Below are 20,938 nucleotides of genomic sequence, written 5' to 3' on the forward strand. Positions count from 1 at the left end.
ACCAAAAGGCGACACAATGCCAACACACCAACATACGTACAGTAGTTCAATGTAGTGTGGCGTAGTACTACAAAGCAGTATGCTAGAGGTCGACTATGTTTCTCCCGTACCAAAATGCGACACAATGCCAACACACCAACATACGTACAGTAGTTCAATGTAGTGTGGCGTAGTACTACAAAGCAGTATGCTAGAGGTCGACTATGTTTCTCTCGTACCAAAAGGCGACACAATGTCAACACACCAACACACGTACAGTAGTTGAATGTAGTGTGGCGTAGTACTACAAAGTACTGTAGTATGCTAGAGTTCGTCTACGTTTACGTTTCTCCCGTACCAAAAGGCGATTAAGTCAGCACGCACCAACACACGTAGGTGTATCGTCGTATTTAGCGTGGTGTAGTACAAAAACAAAGCATTTTTGTTGAAGCTATATCAATTTTCCAAATGATTTGCCTACAAGACACCAACTTTAATATGCTACTTTCCCCTTATAAGGTTTATTTTCTAGACTCCGGTCCCGCGTGGGTTCAAATATCACCAATCACCAATGGCTTGGCAGTGTCATAACGCCACACACGACTCTTAGTAATGCACAGCCACAAAACGGCTATGATATGGAAAAATAAATTCTAAATAGTTGAGTATTTCTGGTTTTCAAATCTCAAAGTTGTGGCGGCAAGTTGAGTGTCCTGCGGCGACCCGGCGACCGGCGAGTCGAGGCGATTCGCGCGCGCGCGCGCGCGTGTGTGCGTGTGCGTGTATGTGTGTGTGTGTTTACGAGAGTGGGGCGGCCGGGCATTGGCGGCCAAGCAAAACATAACCTCAACTTCTGTGAGGGGAGTTGGACGTGTTACATAACTGTTAAATGCACTTTATTATGTCTGTGATATATCAGTTACTTTCGTTCATTTAAACTGTTGGAAACTCTAAAGGTAAGATACAATTTTAATTTATTTCTTACCTAGAATAAGTTTGATTTCTTTTAAATTATTTAAACAAGCGGTTCATGTAAGAGCCTCAACCAACAAGCAACTTGTTGAGTGTTGTTTGATGTTGTCATAACACTAGGCAACAGGCATATTCGAACAGCTGAACTAAAACTAGCGATCTGCTTCTGCATTGTGACTTTTGACTTTACGTAGTGGAATATTAAACACGACTACCCAAACATTTAAATAGTGTAGAAACAGCATTCTCACTAGTGCGCCAAATAAATACATAACGATTCATTTGAAGTTGTAATAAATGGTATTATGTAACAAAAACCAAATTTCCCACTTATATCACAAGAAAATATATAATTAATTAAGGAATCAAATTATTTTTAAATTGTTGTAAAGTACATAATGGTGTAAATTAGTATTTTTCCACATCTGGTGATTATATAGGTATATGTTCACTTTTCAGTCTACAAAATAACGTAGCATACAGGGAATACCATGCCATACAAAGCACCGGTACCACCTATAACTGTAATAATATTGATCTCATCTTCAATGTAGTGTTGCCAAACAAATAACTAGAAACAACGTAAAAAACGATTTTATAACATTTATTGCTAAACAAAGACATTTTACGGATCCGATTCTTATGTAACAGGCACGGATGGTGAATTTAAAATGTCAACGTTTGTCTCATATCCTGTAGGCGTACTTGCTCTATGTGACAATTTTATAATTAATCTGGTGTTGATCACTTAAATTTAACATCAATGTCATGCACTCACACTTTTTTTTTACTTTATTTAATTTACAATATGTTCAAGTTGAACAATAAGCAAATGATATAAATAGTAATACAAAAATAACTTGATGAACATGAGCTAGTGATTGACCACCGTCAACACTAGCTAACAAAGAGAATTGTGATAACACTTAGCCGAATCTGAATGGTAGGTCCAATATCGTATGTCGCTTCAGTCTGTAAATGGTGTTGTGATTGTCCAATAAATTAAGTGCAAGATGATTTGAATGATTTTCCAATTTTATAATGTATTTTTCACTAGATTTTGTAATTTCTTCTTTTACTGTTCGAATTTGAAGATCATTGTATGATAACAATTTATAAACCCTTATGTTTTCTGACAAAACCCATTTATTTCACGTTCGGAATATAAGCAGTTCATGATTTAATCTACCATCAAAGACAAGGGAATTCCTGTCATATTATAAGAAACAATTACAGTACTTATTTTTAGAAAAGTGAGTTTTCCTTTATACTTTGCTTATCTTTTTTAAAGCTGTATTTATTCAAGGCTGTTCACAATCCGATATTTTATTAAATACTGCCAGGGTACCATGCATTGGTTTTCTACCTATGTGATTTACTTTTTACGCTATTACATAATTGTATAATTTCTGCAAATACAGTAGTAATAATTCCATTCGTGTTGGCTCTACGTAGTTTTAAATGTCTACAGTTGTCCTACTAATTTATTTATCTAATTTTAATTGCTTGTATTTACTATAAAATAGTGTTGGCCTATATTCTGTGATGTGCATTATTTTGCTTGAACCCGAACCTACGTTTCCACACGGAACAATCTGAATAGCACGAGGAGTAATTGAATAAACCAATAATTAACTCATAATATCCACAGTTTCATTTGTATCAACCAGCCCTCAGTTATTAAATCCCAAATTTACTAAAAGTTTTTGACATCCACGGGGAAAGAACTTGTAGAGGATTTTAAAGCCACTGTTTTAGACGATGTATTGCAAATCTCGTCCAATTTTTACTTTAATACTTTTATTTGAAATGGCGACCATTAAGTAGACATTTTAAGACAAGTATAAATGGAGATGAGTGGCGCGATCTTGTAGTCTTGTTAGTGACTAAGGCCGACATATTCCTTAGACACAGCTGCTAATTAATAGCCCATACAGCTAACAGCAACCAAAGGGACCTACAGTTTAAAGTGGAATCCGAACCACATTTTTGCCTTAGTATTAACGAATTGGTATAATTATCAGGATAGTAATGCGTATAGTTTTAGTACTCACTAGTGTGGACGTTAATCCACACCAGGGAGTATCGCATCCACAGTGCAAGCCTATAAATATGTATCCACAATTGGTGACCTCCTATAGTAGTTGGATTACAGGACAACGCCATTGTCCCAGTCAATGCATATACATACTTGACATGGGGTAAGGATTAAGGAACATAAAGCAGGTAGTCTCCGTCCTGTAGTTGCACAGAAATGGCATAGCTAGACTAGGGTGCGTGACTCCTGCATTTATGCGCATATGCGTTTGAGAATTCATTGAAAATGTTTCTATAAATGTCACTTACGCAATTAATATGTACTAAATTGTGGCAACAAGAAACTGCAGATACCAAGATCACAAAGTAATTGCGGCTATATTGTACATATAACAGTTAATGTAATGTAAATATTATGTATATAATTTTATAGGATATGTATATATATATTTATAGGATAAGACAGGTAACAAGGCCGAAACGCTGCTTTTTACCTTTCCAGAATTGGTTTGTGTTTTAAGATAAACCCTTTTTTTATGTGAAAATTGGCTGTGAGCAGTTGCTGAGAATGAGTCAATCATTCTAGAGGAGAATATTTACATCACACTCTATATTTTATAGTTGTTTACACTCTAAGGTTCTACCATTGACTAATAGTGCACAGTGCATACTGTAGATTAATTGTCAATATGGTTCTGCACAGTGTTTGAAAACGTTTTTATAGTTTAGTTGTCTCAGCTCAGCCAACAGCTCTGATTTACAATGTTGATCTTAATAAAACTAGCCAACCCGAGCGAAGCATTCGCGATACATCCTACTCAAATCCCACTTAATTCAAATAGCTACAATACACACTTTAAATCTGCGTAGTTAGCACATCGTTGATTTAGGTACGGGTCCTTACATCAGAATAGATGTGGGTTTATGTTGTAGATAGTTAACATGCAATGCAAAGGAGATCAAGATAGCACTAGTTGGCAGTAGGGGATTAACTCACCACCCTACGTTCGGAGAATTTGGACGAGATAGCACTTGGCACTTGGACGAGATGGCACGACACGTTTTAAGACGAGTTCCGTGGCTTTTGCGCTCGCCTTCAACAATAAACACACACACGGACAGACACGAGAGTTGCAGAGGAGGCATACAGTACTGCAGAGAAGACCATAGATAGTCTGTGTTGAAATTAGATCGGTTAACAAAATTTACCCATAACCTAGTACTTTGAAGTTTCCTCGCCGAATGATTAGTTAAGGATTAAGAAATAAACATAATCATGAGATACAGTGTGCTATCGTCATGGCTTTATGTCTGACACACTCAACAGAGACTCACGAAACTTAAGATTAAAATCGAGCTTGTTTGACTTTAGTACTTATTTGTAGGTACTTATATGTAGGTACTTTTTTGATAGATCAACCCAGATGCATTAATAATGCATTACGTAGCAAACATTATATTGTTGTTTTCTTACGTTGCCATGCTTACGAGTATGAAGTAAATTACCTCCTGCTTAATAAACTGCATAATCAGAATCTACTGACTTAGCTGGATTATTTTTTCTAAGAAGATATTCAGTTGATATTACAGTTTTGGCACTTTTCTAGAACAGTTTTCGGTGAAATTGAATGTGAGTGTTATTACGACGAGGGACGGTAATTCATATACATTTTAAACAGACTTCCTCACAGCTTTACCGTGCTTATCGATCAACTGAAAAATTGTTTTATTTATTTTAGGGTATTTTATATACGAATATTTTTATTTCTGTCAGGTTTATACAAAGGACGGTTTGATTGTTTACTGTTTATTATTTTTCAATTCAACCATCAATAATAACATTAATTGTTTTGACAATAATAAAACGTCTTGTGTAAAACTATTAGTAGTTGTTTTTTGTCATATTAAACCCGAAGAGATGGCCTTCAAGCACCTGTTGTAAAATGTACGCTCAAGTTTTCAAGTAGATATTTCAGCATATATCGTTGATGAAAAATACACCACATCTAAATTTAGCTGGTTTTTAGCGGAGCGAGCGAAGCTCTTATACAACACTCCTGCTTTTGTTTTCCACGTACTTCTCCTGAACGGCTGAAGTGATCCCATCGAAGTATGAGTGATCCACATGAAATTTACCAAAGTCTTAGGTCATAGTAACCAACTATGGGAAGGTATGAATCTGAAATAGCACAAATTGAACTAAAATACTTTTATCTACGTGAATTTAAATATTTAGAAATTTAACATTGACCTTATGAGTTGCCATGGCATTATTTGCAAGATAAATAAAAAGTTAAACAAACGACCCGTAACAACGACTCATCTAAACTAACACATAAAAAAATACAGAACAAACGGGAAGAACAGTAATTGAATTAATATAGTCATGAGCATAATTTATTACAAAATGAATAATTAATTAGGATCCCAGGAATTAGACTTATGCACCATTGACTAAAGATACCCCAAATAGACATTCCATTAATGTGAACCAAAATTGACTATGGATACTGCAAGTAGACATTCCATTTACGTGAACCAGACATACCATTGACTTTGGATACTGCAAATAGACTTTCTATAAAGGGGACCATTTATCCAAAATTTGAAAATTTGTGAAAATCTTTTGTATTAAATTTTTTGTTGCTTGGTTACTTTAGTACGGTATTAAAACAGTTTTTCTCAAAAATATAGCATGCAAATATGTTTTACGTGTATTACTACATTTAGTACGAAGGGCGCACACCCACCACTCTATACCATGATTTAGCACTCAAATACATAATTATACTGTACTACACTGTTATTATTGTAAGAAGTTTGTTTTTTGTTTCCAGCATTAATATATTAGTTAAATTAATATACGGTAATTAATTTAAACAAAACCGTCAACATTGCAATTTTGAACCTGCGAACTTGCGAGCGTATCCGCAGTTCGAATTCCGAAACACTCACCAGAACCACTAAAATGGAACTGGAAAGTGTGAACGTCATGAAATCGTTTCTCTACAAAGGGCTAGATCTGAACTCGAAGGAGTGTGATGTCAAGGAGCGTGTGAACCTTGCAAGAACTACACCCAAAAGAGGTTCCTCCATAATATTGACTTTGAAACGTAGGTTTACAAGTTTGTACCAAATAAATCGGATCATTTTTAAGAGTTATCGCGCTTAACGGACACACACACACACACACACACACACACACACACACACACACACACACACACACATACGGGGTTTTACCGAATACTCGCAAACACCTAATTGTGGCATCTTTCAACCTGCGGCCACCAGTGGATGAAGGATGGTGGTAGAAACATGTCTGCATCGATATTTTTAATGAACACTCCATTTTAACATCTAACATTCCAGTTTTTAAATTGTGGCACCATGCCACAAATCGGTATATATCAACAGTGTGTGGACAGGATGCCACTAATGCGTTGTAGTGCTTGAGCGGTGTGTGCGCCCCCCCTACTTCTCGCGTGCGCTGTTGCCAGTTCTCCGTTCTAGTTCCTTCATTCCGTTCTGTATTCATGTGGCTATGCCCTAGCCGCTGTAGCTCATTTCCCGTGCTCATGACGTCGTCTTTTATTAGTGTAAGGATTTTATATGAAGTTTTGTTCAAATCTCCAATAATTTTTACAATTATTGGATTTAAAGTCAATGGACCAAATGAAATGTCGTGAGGATTACATAAAACTACATGCTATTTTGTTGATATTTTATCGTCACATTGTATGTATGGTTTACGAACTGAGATACTTGGAATAAAGGCCTTAATGTGCTGGGTAAATTATCAGTTTCATGGGAATATACAAGAAATCTATTCTATCTATATATTAATTACGTAAGCCGATTCTTTGCGTCAAAATTGTGGGCGACTGGGAAGTCGTAGAACGACGTGAGAGGGCTCAAATTAAAGGTCTTTATCCCGTGACGGCGGGAAAAATAGTGAAATTCCCAAAATCTTAACACAAAATTAGATATAACGTACAATGTTCTCCATAAGAATAGCATTAGAAGGCATTTACTGCTGATTTTTGTTTACTTAAATCCAGCTGATCGTGATTTTATCATTAGCAAGTAAGCTTACATTTGGATTACTCATTTGCCAGTAAATTCTGCAATGTAATGTATACTATATAAAACCAACTATATAAAGGGATAACGTTACCTTTAATAATCAAGACTTTTTAGTTATGTCAAAGTTGAAATAAATTGTTTTCAAGATTTAAGAAACGATTCAAGATTAAAAGAAGATCTTCTTTGTTTTTATTTCAAAACATATGTTCCAATTTTTTTTTTAAATTTACTAACATTTATATTTGAGATTTATTGTAGTGTTTAATCAATATTTTGTATGAAGTGGCATAACCTCAACGGTTACTCTTATAAAACAATTTGGGAATAGAGATGAAGTAGGTTCGTACAGGTATTTAAACGAAGCAAAAATATTTATGTCGTGATTAGTTTCGATAACTGGGTAATGGAACCCTAACTAGCCGCACAATAGTTAGTAATTAGACGTTGAATAGGCCCTTTTTTGGTAGAATATGTAAATCAATCGCACCTTTAGGAGGATTAACACCACATACTTACACTAGGCTAATAGTGGTTTTTTAATATTGATCACAAACAAATTTAGGTCCAAGTTCTGTCAATGGGATGCCTTTACTTAAGAATAATTTTGTTAAACCTTTACAAAATGAGCATAGACTTAGAAATAATAACTGGGTAGGGTATCTCAACACACCATTTTTTGCCTTTTCTTATTTGACGAAGACAATTTCCAATACTGTATTTCAATCGGGGAAGCCTTGTTATCAGCATTAACCAAAAAACCAAAGCTACCTTAATAAACCAATATTTATTCATAAACATGTTTGCTGCCTTTAGCAGTTAAACCTCTGGAATCATTCAAATTCTTTATTGAACATAACGTTATCAACAAAAGCAAACAAAGACAAACAACAAACTGTTTTGTTTTTTTGCACAAAAGATATGTTGTAGTGGGATATCTAGGCCTATCCTGACATATAGATAATTTGATTCTGAGTTTGTTTAAATATTCCAACAATAATTCCTTTTCCGTAGCTTTTTAGGGACTATGTCCCTACAAGCCACTAGTTTACATTAAAATACGCAATAAGTATGACTCCGTTTTTTCTGTATGCATATAATTAATTCATGGTTATGTAAAAGTATGCGTAACGAATTTTTCACCTCACTATGATGTTTTTAGCTGTTTTACATACATTTAGCTGGTTTATATTGGTGAAATGAAGAATGTAGATCTAACTTCTATATTCGTTTGGAAAACGTCAGTAAGAGGCAAGTCTAGACTGTTCCTATGTCTGCGCAGTCCATCACTAGTTACTTTCTTTACTTATTTTTTTTTAAGCCTATGTGTCGATTATGTATCTTGAGCAATGTAAAATCAAGATGACGTTGTTCAAACTAAGATATAAGTTTGGACTTCCTTGTGTGACCAAAATGGTCGCCTACAGAGCAACAGAAGAATCTACAATTTCTTATAAAATTAGTTTTATTGACATTTGCAGACAGTTTTATATAATTGTTTTAAGGAAACCCAAAATCTATTGGCAATCATAAGTTAATATGATTTGAACTTTTTGCCTTATACAAATGAAATACCATGTGCATATTGGTCCTCTGGTCCTGTTAATACAATTTTTTGAAGGGTTTCTTTTATAATTTAAAACTATATCATTGCACAAGCATTTTCAAGGACTCTCTGCAGTTTTGCGTACTCTTGCAACTACTAATTCAAGAATCAGTTTGATGACCGATTAAAAATAATGTGTTTATACGTTATAAAGATTCAACTGTTAAATATTATAGTTTTTGAGGGTGGGACTGGAAATTTAGACTATATTAAAGATTTGCATTCATAGTAGAACATTATATACTTTGTACCGATGGTAGTTAGTTATAAATTGAAATTAAAAACAAAATAAAATTATTTAACCATTGGCTAGACTAAAATTAAGAAAGAGTGTCCAGCAGTTTAAAAGATTTAGTTTGTAGGGTTGGTAGTGGTGATTGATAACCAATTTCAAGTTTTGTCAGTTAAGTTCTCTGGAAATATGGTCTACAAATATATGGTTGCTGTAGAAATTACAGAAATCAACCACATTGTCTTCTTGTTAACCTTCTTATGATTGGTCCAGTAGCTTTAGTACTACTTCTAGTTGCATTGCATGGTATCTGCTAGTGCCAGTTCTGACCATTTAACCAGTGTCTCTGATTAAAGTAAGATCTTTCCAGTATTTTATTACTTAGTATAATATTTGGAAGTAACAAGAGCATATTTAATTTTACAGTATTTGGAAAGTGTATTTTGAGAAATTTGACATCCATAAAATAAATATATCTTTGGCCTACTTTGTCTTTTAATTTATCTCACTTCTACTACCAGCTTGAATTAGATTAATCCTAAATTGAAGTATACTACCTAATTGGCTACATGGTAGGGGTATAACTTTAAGTAAACCAACAGAAAAAGATTGTTTAAAATTTTCAAGTTCATTTTAGAACAAACTGTTTGCTCCGCCTCCCGGTTAACTGAGAATTTCAAGAAGTAGAAACATATTAAATAAATAATAAGTGAAGTTAGATATATCCCACAGTGATTTTTAAAAACATTACACAAACTTCACGGATGCCAATATACTTCTAACAACCTTACTAGGAATTTCCTAAAACTGATATTGTACGTTGAAATAGGTTTATCTATCTATCTATTCTATTCTATATTCTATTCTATCTATCTATATCTATACTATTATAAAGAAGAGGGGGTGTCTGTGTGTGTGTTTGTATGAGCTAATCTCAAAAAATACTGATCCGACTATGCTCAAATTGCACACAAATGAAGCTACAGCTCCGAGGATACATATAGAACTATTGCCGCTTCGATATTCACCTAGGGCTTTGCCCCGTGGGCTTTCAAAAATCTGAGATGAGAGATTTAAAAGTAAATATTGATTGATGGTATCCATGGTAACAAAGAACAAACCTAGTAAGTTTAAAAATGTAAACAAGCAGAACTAACTAACTGTCAAATTGATTTTGATTTCACAATTCAACCCAGCTGGTTCAAACCTTATTAAATACTGCACGAATATTAGAACAGAGAGGGTAAGGATTATAAATTTAAAATAATTATGTCACTAGCCTGAATGTAAACATTATTTAACATTACCTAAAGGAGCTGCCAAACCATATGTAAATGTAATTTCATTATTATAGGATTGTTTCGGTAACAGTACTTCATTTGTTTATGATCTAACTATACTGAGTCTGTTTGTTAATTATACTTAAATATACTTAATTTTGTGAAATTAAATGTTGTAATAATATTTATTTATTTTTATAATATTTCATTGTAAAAGAAATCATTCGATGGATATAGGAAATAATCAACATTCTATATTGCCTTATCAACCTAGGCCCTTATCCTGATTTATGAGGTATATTCTTTTGATTTATTTGTTTGTAAACAGTAATATAATCCCCCTGTCCCAGCAAACCTATAACTGAGCGAATTCCCGTTTGCCTGATTATAATTTCACTAAAATATGTTAGAAAATTGCCCTATTAACATGTTTGGAAATATTGTGATAGGTTTTCGTTTACAGTGCAAACCATTAAACACATTCTTTTATTATAGGTATATGTGTGCTACACTATAGGATACCGTATAAATTAAAAGACCATATTTTCTTAAACCGTTTCCTCTCCCATCACTGCAATTATCATGTTCTACTTATATGCCAACCCCGTACGAAGGACGGGTATTCTACTAGTTATTAATAAAGTTGAGAATACTAAAGGTTCTACAAAACAAAACATTGAATAATAAAAATACATTTGTATGAAAGTAACAGATAGATTGACAAAATTGTAAAACGATCGTATAATATCTAACAATATTAAATTATTTGCAGTATCACGGTTACAACTTTTAAACTACTTTTGTTATGACTCAATGTTAACCTCTTTAGGACCTTTCATTTTATGCTTTTGTTAGTGGGGACTGGTTAAAACACCACAGTAGGTTTTACAAATATGATTGTGAGATGATATTATAATCTGAACTAGATTATGCGTGTTGATAACAATATGTATTTTAATTTAAGTACTTTAATTGATTCGGTTATATGTTTACCTCATATAACATTTGAACATGGATTGAAACATTAGATGTCTTTGGAATACTCTGAGAGTGAGAAGCAAAACATAACTTTCAGCAATGATGCATCGAAATCTACCTTTACTGACTGATTCAGAAATGTAATTGCAAAATATTTTGTCAACATGACTAAAATGTTAAAAAAAATAGATGTATCAGCACGAAATAGTTTGTAAGATAAAAAAAGCAGTCTAGGACAACTTATATAGCGTTCTAACCTCAAACATTGTTATTGTTTCAGTGTACAAATTCAATTGATACAAAATAACTACGTTACCAATTTATGTTTGTAAACAAAAATAAATTTTTTAATGGTTGCGTAAAATCAATTTAAATTATTATTTACTACACAAATTATTTGTAATGTAAAACATTGTTCACCACTCGGAGCAAAAGTATATTATTTATGTCACTTAAATTGTTTTATAGTACGTGGCAGTATAGTATTATTAGTTTATTAGTTGCTTGTTGCACTGTTCTACACACTGCTCAAGCTCTACAACTCATTAAGTGGCATCCTGTCCACACACTGTTGATATATACTGAATTGTGGCATGGTGCCACTATTTCGAGTGTAGGCTGGCGCGAGAATTGGCAACGTAGCATTACGAAAGTTATAGTTCCGGCGGACGGCGCGAGGCGCGCTAGCTACCTGTATGGTTTCGTGTTCCACAATTCGGTGTGTACCTGCGCTACTTAAACTCACATCAACGAGTTCAAAAATACTCAATTGTGGCATGTGATGTTTAAACGACATAATAATGCTGGAAAACCTAAAAAATGATCGAATTAGCTGTGGCACCCTGAAAAAGGTGCCACAATTTTTGAAGGTGCCACAGTACGGCCGTGTGCCTGTGAAGGATGCCACTATTCGGTGAATACAAACACACACACACACACACACACACACACACACACACACACACACACATATATATATATATGAATTTGAAGGGATGGTGTTTTTGGCCTCTAGGGACCTCAAAATGTAAAATTGTTTCCGGGTCCTGGTCTTACCATGAGTACTACGGTAATAGCTTATTCCCTATATGGGAAATTCGCTAAAATCATTCATTATTTAGACGATTTCCCGATGGTTTGATTTTTCTATGTTTTGACGGAATGTTTGCAGGATAACTTACCTGTTTGATTTTCAACCTACGGCGTTGCACCTCATTGTCGTTATTCTAAACGTAGCCTGGTTTTTATTATGATTTTTTAAGTCTAAAACGTCAGATAAACAATTTAGGCCATTAACGGCGATATCGATATTCATAGCAGTAACTTACTACGTTCCAACCCCAAGGTTCCGTCTGACCTCCCATGTTTATCACACGATTAACGCCCCAATAACGAAACTGATATCAGAGCTACAAGCGCTATTTCCTCAGTCACTAGGTTACAATAAATTGCATGCTCATGTTTACAGAGAGTGGGTGTAGTGTTCTTGGAAAATATCCCAGTCAGAACAGTTGAATAAAGACATCTCCACTGCACAGACAGGTAAGGGCGATAGCCTACTTGGATATTGCAGGAGTGGGATATGATGATGTACAATTGTAAATCGTTTCACAGTACTGTATGATCATAGATAAAATATATACTCCCTCGTATGATGTGGTATATTTTAATATAGAGGGTGTCCCGTAAGTAAGTTAGTACAAACAATTCAGGAATAGGTTTATTGGGTCAAAATGAAACTAAAATTAAGAATAACATTTTTTTTCAAAAATGGCACTCAACAGATATGGAAAGTTTTCAAATGAACACCCTGTATTAATCCGGAAGTCACTATGGTTATTTTTAGCGAATTTCCCATATAGGGAATAAGCTATTACCGTAGTACTCATGGTAAGACCTGGACGCGGGACCGATTTTTTTGTTTCGAGGTCCCTAGAGACCAAAAACACCATCCGTTCAAATTCATATATATATATATATATATATGTGTCCGTTAGCACTATAACTCGAGCAAAAATGATCCGATTTTGATGAAATTCGGATTCGAACGAGTTCGCGATCCAGCATGATCGGACCATGGGAACGGGGGTTTACGGGGGGTTTTATGGGGTAAAAATAGGTTTTTCGCATTTTTGACCCAAAAAACATAAAATTTAGCAATTTCTTTCCAAACCATTTTGTAGAGCTTAAAAAAACAAATAATTTAGTATATTGAAGCGTTATTATGCGCCTAAAGGTTACGGAGAAAATTCCAAAAAATTGTAAATTTAAAATTCCCATGTTATTCTTATGGAGAATAAGTAAACTGTTGTAGTTTGCTTGTTTATGAACATATTTTGATCAAATTTGAAAAATGTTTTTATTTCTTACTAACTATTAACATAAAAAAAAACAGTTTTACCTCCCTGATGCATCAAACCTAAGTACTTGTTAAACTAATTCTATTTAAATCGGGAATAAATGTTATATTTTTAAGTAGACATTTCAGTGTAAATCAAATGGAAATTCGCTTAGTCTGCAGGTTTGCTGCGGCGGGGGTATAATTGTCATCTGATATCAATCCTTTCTTCCATAAATAAAATCATAGAGAAGTATATTGCAAATAATTTAAACAAATATTTGATAATTATTTACGAGTGTCAGTAAGTTATGCATATCAAACAGGAAAAGGCACAATTGATCTATTAGAAGATTTCTCAGACTTTGTATATAATGAGTTGAGTTTAGGAAAACAAGTACAGTAAGTAGGTAAACCTTGAGACACTCGATAGTTCGACACGGGATGAGCTATTTTGTCAAGTGATATTTTTAATGTTTACTATTGTAAGCTGACTTGAACATTAATTTGTCTGACTTGAGACTTACTAATGAACAGTGAAATTGTTAGGCTTTTTAGTATTTAATAAATGTTGGTGATTTCTATATAAGACTTGTGTTTTTACTTTTCTGTATATTAAACTCCATATACTCCCTATAGTTCGACATTTCGATAGTTAGACATCCTTTAAGTCCACAAAGTGTCAAACTATCGAGGTTCTACTGTAATTGTAATATTTAATTTATTGATTTTTCCAAAGCCTTTTGATACTCTGAAACACGAAAAAATTTGTTATGCCCTGAAAAAAGCTGCATTATTTTATAAATATAAAATAATGCACATACACTCCCCCTATTTTATAATTTTAGAAACCCTTGTATAAAAGCCCATTCTCATAACTGTTTACATTTAGAAACATATGTTGAAGAAAAATGCCTATGCAAACCACTAGAAACTGTCTACAATTTTAAATATTTAGGGATTACCGTTAACCACAATTTTAAATGGGATGTACATATAAGAGATCTTGAAAAAAAAACTAAGGGTGTGTGCAGCTACTTTTTATTATTCGTAGCAGTTTTTACCATTTCACACCATGAAATTGCTATATTTATCCATGTGTGAATCATTAATAAGATATGGTTTAAGAGCTTGGGGAAATGCTGCACACACAACAATGCTACAAAATATAGACACTGCATAAACCAGATTATTGAAAATTATAGCAAAGCTTGATACTAGAGTGAAAACTTTGAAACGTACGTTTTCAGGAAAAGGACTTTAAAAATTTATTGTTCCGTTTTTTGAAAATTTTATTATTTTTCTTATTTCATTAACATTTGAAGTTTCATAAAATGTCCATGGCAACGCAATATCTTTGGTGATTTTTTATTAATAGAGCATCTTTGATGGAAAAACACCAAATTTTGTCACGACCATCACGGACATAAAACTGAATATTAAAAATAGTTAATATTATTTTTATAACTATGTTTTGCTATAAATTGATTTACTCTTATGGCCATTATACAATAAAGAGCTCACTAAGCTTTTGGGTATATTTGGTTTTTCTAGAAAAAATAAAAAACTCAAAAAATAAAAAAAAACCAATAACATATTTTTAAGTTTGTATAACTCCGAAAAAACTTACCTGAGACCCGAAAAATCGTTATGTTTTTATAGAGGTGTGCTTCTTTTGTGTATAAAACATTGAAATATGATGATATTTAAATTTTTGAAATTTATATGATAGAAATTATAAACGTGATGGTCAGGGACAAGCGGTACGGTCGTGAATTGTCTAGAATAATCTAAATCTTTCTAAACAATCCTTCAATTATACTGTTAGTTATAATAAAAATATGTGTTTCAATTGAACTAAACTGTTCAATTTACAACGATATTTAAGTTATTGTCCCGACCAAACTCAGTATAATCCATAAGGCTGGATTGATCGTGAAAAAACCGGCGATGGTCGTGAAACTTTGGTCGTGACATTACGTGTTATTTGGCTCTGTTCTGGCGGTAGCCCTGCACCTCATGTTCGAGGATACAAAGTGGACTTCTAGGTTAATCTAGCAATTGAAATTGTATCTTATAAACAAAAATTAACACCATGTCTACTTCATCAAATGACTACGTACGGTCATGAACACACCAAAATTGCAAAAAACACAAACTTGCCTTTATTAATCTTGTAATTCCTCCTTTCAACTCGAAACGACCGGCACTACAATCCTGACGTACACCCCGAACTAGTCTCTAAAACCAACTGACTCCACCGACGCCAGGCTTGCCACTGTCGTGCTCCAAAGTTGCAAATTTTTCCCTAACTCGTGACGTCAAATCGAGGGACAGACCTATTTAGTCATGGTAGTCAGACAATGAAAACAAAATTATCATATGCTCCTTTTTCGTAAGTTTAATAACTATTGATGTGATAAAAATATGACATTATATATTTCGGCATGAATAACTATTCTAAAAACAGCATGAAAGTTGCATAATGTACCCTAGGGACACGTGACGGTCGTGAGTTTCGAAACTTTAAAAATACGAAAAAAATACCTAGAACCTATTTAAGCCAAATAAATGTGTGTAACATGTTGCCACCGTCCCAAAAAATATTAAAACACATAATGATAAACCACATATTTGGTATCTACGAAGTAAAAGGCAAGGGACATAAAAACGTATGTTTCAAAATTTTCACTCACTACCTACTGTTGTTGGGGTGAATCATACTACAGTACTTGTTTTGAAATTACAGATGATGCCAGTTGAAAAATTATTTAAGTATTTAATTGATTATTATTTTTCAAACAGGTTTTTAAATAAAAATGTACATGGTTATAATTAAAGGAAAACTGTTTTCATCGTACCCAGAGTGAATAATAAATACACTAAGAGAACAAGATGTTTTTGATACCATCAGTTTAATAAGTTACCAGAATAATTATAAAACTTAAGATCTTATGCCTTTTTAAAAAGAGATTTGAAAAAGTATTTTATGGTTTCTTAAGTTTTTGTTTGTTATAGTATTTACGAGTATTAATGTTGTACTATTTATTATCTACTAGCGACAGAGCCCGTTGTGGTTAAATACAACGGTCTCTAGTAACCCGACCGTTTTCATTTGGCCTTTCATTTGGCACGAGCACCAGAATCACTAAAATTGTTTGTAAATTTTTCATACAGCAAAAGTTATAAAGCAATGTTATATAGCAAAAGTTATATAGCAGGTTTTGCTGCATAGAGTAAATCCGGCTTTAAACTAAAGGTATGGATGCACCATAGATTTGCCATCAATCATCGGCATTCATTTTGACGTATATTTCGAGTTTTGCACAAAATGAGTCACTGTCCTTTTCTTATGGGAGTTAAATTTGGTTTGTTTCGAGTTCGTTTGGCTCTTCTAACAGCTCGATTTTCATAATTTTGGTCCTAAAAATAAAGCTATGCAAGCACATATTTTGGAATGTGCCTTGGTTATATGTCTTGGACTTAAATACTTATACAAATACTTCAAAGGCTTTCACTTGAGATATTGATAGTTTTAATCGGTTAAGTCAAAGATATACTGTATTGCTCAATCAGAAAACATAAATTTAATTATATCTTTGATATGGAATTTAGTTTTAGATATATTTACTCAATTCTAATTACGTTATTCTATTTGTTTTACCTAAGAACTTTCAGTGAAATACCAGCTTCCATTTGAGTTATTGATTATTAAGATCGGACGTACCTAAAGCACACTGCTAAATCATGAGCAACCCAATAAAAAATGGAGTTATTTATCATCGATTTATAGTCAAACGATCTTGCTTGCAACCTCAACAGCAACTGTCAGACTTTGACGGGTTTCACCTAGGAAATCTTTAAAAAATCTAACTTTCATAATTATTTGCAAATCTTCACGAATTATGCTTTCCAATGACCTAATCAATAAAATCGGTTCAGTAGAACTGTAGATTTAATTGTACAAAGTTTAACAACAAAATATTTAGTTCAGTATTTTCTCACCATTATAAATTTGGAGGTTGCTTAACGTTTTTGCAGATAACTTTGAAATGGTGAGGAAATCGACCAAAGTGGAAGGTGATATTCTGATAGAGAATAAAATTTCCTACAAATTACTATCATGTATTTTTGGAAAATACTCAATAAAGACAGCCTAAAGTTTGCTACAAATATAAACTTTGAAATATAAACATGGAAAAAAGGCGTTTTAAATGTAATATTGTTTATTTTGATTTTTTTTTACCTCAAATCTATATAAATAAAATTAGAGTTTTGTCTGTACATTGCTCAGAATCATAAACTTTTAGGTTATTTTTACGTTTTATACATTAAACAAACCGAAACAAGTCTCATCAAAATTTCTGTCTGTCTTCGTGTCTGTTACGGCCCAAGAGCCATTTTACGCGGCCTTCTCCTGAAAAACTAGAGTACCTATCAAGATCCAAATAATTTTAATGTATTCACTGGATTGGCGAGATTGTCTTTAGCCATTAAAATATGGCGTCACTACTTTGTATATAAAACGACGGACGTTTAAAAACCCGACTTCGTGCGATTTTTGTCAAGTTTTCTCCCAATGTCCAATGTTCATTACTTAATCATCAATGAAATAACGAACAGTTGTTCAGATCAAGATTATTTTTTCTAGCTGTCACTGATATGTTTACATTAAAGGTTGTTTACAAATACCGCAAACATTTCCGATCACATTTTGAAAGCAAAATCCAAAACCAAGTGAGATTAAAAACTATTTTCCTTACATAAAGGATTTCATTAATCGCAAGTTCAATAATGTGTAAAATGAAATAGAGATTCTATGTGTATAAATATGCTCTGAAGCTTTGATAACCGGGGAAAAGACCTTGAAACAGTGATGCATAGGGCTGGGAAACTTACGTTTATTAAATTTACGGCGTTTCAATGGCGGTTGTGTAAAGCGTAAAGTGAAAAATCATAACTGCGGTGGGTGATTGTAACAGAGGTTTACGATGATGTTAAACTCGCTTTTCCAATGTGTCACTTTCGGTTTCTACTGACCCCTATGGGGAGTGTTGCACGACGTCCAAGTGCCACGACGTCCAATAATATTTTTCCAGTGCCACGACGTCCAAAACATAATTTTTGAGTTGTTGCACGACGTCCAAGTGTCACGACGTCCAAAAGTACAGTAACTGCCAAAAATATAGTCTTTCTACAAGCTTTGGACGTCGTGGCACTTGGACGTCGTGAAACAGCGCACTATATAATTGTAAAGACGTATCATTTGCACCACGTCCAAAGCCTCTGCCAGTTGCACGACGTCCAAGTGCCACGACGTCCAATCAATATTTGACTGTTGCACGACGTCCAAGTGCCACGACGTCCAAAGTGCCTGCACACTGTGAACACTGTTTGCCGACCTCAGTGCATACAGTTCGCATTGCAATTATTGAAGGCAACTAGTCCTAGTCAACTGTTTGAAAGTTGTCAACCGCTTCGTCTTCGATTAATGTTTAAATTATTCAATATTCAATGGTTCTAATTGAACTAATTATTGCATTAGTTAAAATTTTTTATATGTAAAATAAATACTATGTCACCGTAAAATGTAATGATGCAGTATTTCTGTTGTTATGATTGCATAATTGATTTCTACAAAATAGAGCTATGTCATAGAAACGAAATAAATAAATGACTACCTACACTATTCACTATATTGTATGATTAATACAATAAATTAATCACTAGCCCAAAAGTAAATATGGTTGGTTTAATGTGAGTAGTGGTAGAATTCTAAGTACTGCAGTAGAATAGAATTGTCATACTATATCAATTGGTAGCAAATTTACTCGTAAGATAAAATGTATGCACAGTTTTATAACAGCTGTAAGACTTCCCATTTAAGTACCGGTATCATTGAAATTGTATAACTTCCATTGAACAGAAATGAGATAAGTAGATATTGATACACAGATATATGAATTTTCATACACTTATAATATGACGAATTCAAAAAAGTTTTATCCGTCAAATGTGCTAAATATTATGTAAACTATCAACTTTTTAAGCTATAATGATGTTACTACAATGGTTAAAAATGTTTCCTGTGAAACAGTGGGAATAATTCGTTTTAAAAGAAATCATTCATCATGGATATAGGATATAATTAAGATTCTATAATCATTGCCCTATCAACCTAGGCCCTTTTCCTGAGTGTTATGAGGTTTATGTTTTGATTTATTTTTGTGTAAACCGTAATATAATCCCCCTGCCACAGCAAATCTGTAGACTGAATTTCCATTTGCCTGATTATATAATTTCACTAAAATATGTTAGAAAATTACCCTTTTTCCATATTTATTTATATTTTCCTATTTTTCCTATTTGTCGGTATGGAACTATTGTGATAGCTTTTTGTTTACAGTGCAAACCATGGATGTATGGATGGATGGATGGATGTTTGTGACAAGCAAACGCGAAAAATACTAAACCGACAAGGTTGAAATTTGGTATGATGATAGATGACATCCCCGATTAACATATTCTTACCTCAAAAATTCTTTCAGTCTCCGCCCCGGTGGCTCTGGCTCTGGACTTTCTCTAGTTAACCTTATGAGAATTCATATTTTAAAAAATTAAAGAATTTTGTCAGCCGTTTCAACTGTACAAGTTGGTTCTATGATATTAAACAGCATTAAAAAGTTATAAGGCTTGCCAAACAGGGTGCAGCACTATTATGTTGTTTGTTTGCATTAATGACCACAGCTAATTTGAACCAACTAGCAAAAAAAAGTTGTGGTACACAATGAGAACTTTACTTTTTCCATGGTCTAGGTGCAAGAACATCAGGACTATGGTAGATGTGTGCTACACAATAGGATACCGTATAAATTAAGAGACCAGATTTTTTTTTTTAAATCGTGTCCTCTTCCATAACTGCAATAAGCATTTATACTTATATGTCAACCCCGTACGAAGGACGGGTACTCTGCTAGTAACACAATAATACAAATACAGTATACTAATACAATAATACTGTAGGTTTCCGTAGTCTGTGGCCATAGGTTCATCTGAACTGTCAATCAATTCTGAGAAATTCACAGTTGTAAATTCTTACTAGTCTTTTTCTTAGTTCACGTCGCACTCGCAATTAGTTCGCATGTTTTATGTAGGAAAACAGGTATGCCCTAAGTCATAGCATTTGTAGGTTAAGTATAATAATAACAAACATGCTTATCGTAGGTTTGTAGGCATACTTGTTCAAGAATATGCCGTGGTAGGTTTTGTTTATAAATTTTATGTTTTAATTCTTGTCTAATGACGATATTGATTTGTATTAGTGCGAAAATGTTAATTTATTTGTCAAGGGCATGAGCGGCCCTCTAGTCTATGTATGTTACATGAAGCACAACATGAAAAAGAATAAATTAAAGGAAGGTAAAAAACGGATC

General features: G+C 33.6%; 1 protein-coding gene across 5 annotated transcripts in view; it reads left to right on the forward strand.

Annotated features, from left to right (window-relative positions):
- The first annotated feature begins 823 nt into the window (after nucleotides 1-823).
- Nucleotides 824-20,938, forward strand: part of LOC128983202 (facilitated trehalose transporter Tret1-2 homolog) — an 86,782-nt gene continuing 66,667 nt past the window's right edge. For 4 of the 5 annotated variants that reach the window (XM_054402403.1, XM_054402405.1, XM_054402401.1 and 1 more), the window contains exons 1-2: nucleotides 831-935; nucleotides 12,636-12,709. The gene's annotated coding sequence lies outside the window, so the exon portion shown is untranslated. Of the gene's footprint in view, nucleotides 936-12,635; nucleotides 12,710-20,938 lie in introns of all 5 variants that reach the window. The other variant, XM_054402402.1, reaches the window with a different exon arrangement.

This window comes from Macrosteles quadrilineatus, unplaced genomic scaffold (genome assembly GCF_028750875.1).
Source record: "Macrosteles quadrilineatus isolate MER2022 unplaced genomic scaffold, UCM_ALF_1.0 Scaffold_1__1_contigs__length_201487025, whole genome shotgun sequence".
Classification (NCBI taxonomy): Eukaryota; Metazoa; Arthropoda; class Insecta; order Hemiptera; family Cicadellidae; genus Macrosteles; species Macrosteles quadrilineatus.